Raw genomic sequence first — 639 nt, 5'->3', positions numbered from 1 at the left:
CATTGAGACCAGAGTGGGGGAAGCAGGAGAGGAAGAGGCAAGTGGTTTTGAAAGAGAGAAAAGGGGCGAACTGGAGCGGGGAGGATGAAGAGAGCAAGTGGAAAAAAGGAAAGAGGCAGAGGAGAAGCAAGATAGAGAAAGTAGAAGGGAGACAGGAGAGGAGAGAAAGCCAAGGGCAGAGACACAGGAGCGGGAGAAAGAAAAGAGGGAGACAGGGAGGCTGGAGGAGAGAAGAGATGGGGCGAAGGGGGGAGAGAACCGCTCAGGAGAGAGACCCGAGAGGGAGGGGACGAGCCGGGAGACAAGCGGAGAGAGAAGGGGTGTGAGCCCTGGGGAGGTTCCCAGAGAGCCGGGGTGGGGGGGAGAGAGGGAGAGATTCAGGGAGACCCGAGAGGGAGGGGAGGAGAGACCGAGGAAGAGAGAAAAGGATGGAGGAGATACGGTAAAAAGAAGATGAGAAGAGAATGAGTGAGTGTGTGTATATATGTGTGTAAGAGAGAGAACGGGTGTGAGAGACGGCACGGAGAGAGACAGAAAGAGAGGCAGAGAGAGTGGGAGAGGAGGAAAGGAGAGAGAAAAGGATGGAGGGAGGGGGGAGAGAGGAGGAGGAAAAGGGAGAGAGAGGCCCCCAGCCAGTGT

The sequence above is a fragment of the Neophocaena asiaeorientalis genome, unplaced genomic scaffold (genome assembly GCF_003031525.2).
Source record: "Neophocaena asiaeorientalis asiaeorientalis breed wild unplaced genomic scaffold, Neophocaena_asiaeorientalis_V1.1 scaffold629, whole genome shotgun sequence".
Taxonomy (NCBI): domain Eukaryota; kingdom Metazoa; phylum Chordata; class Mammalia; order Artiodactyla; family Phocoenidae; genus Neophocaena; species Neophocaena asiaeorientalis.
Note: the sequence above shows the minus strand (reverse complement) of the source record.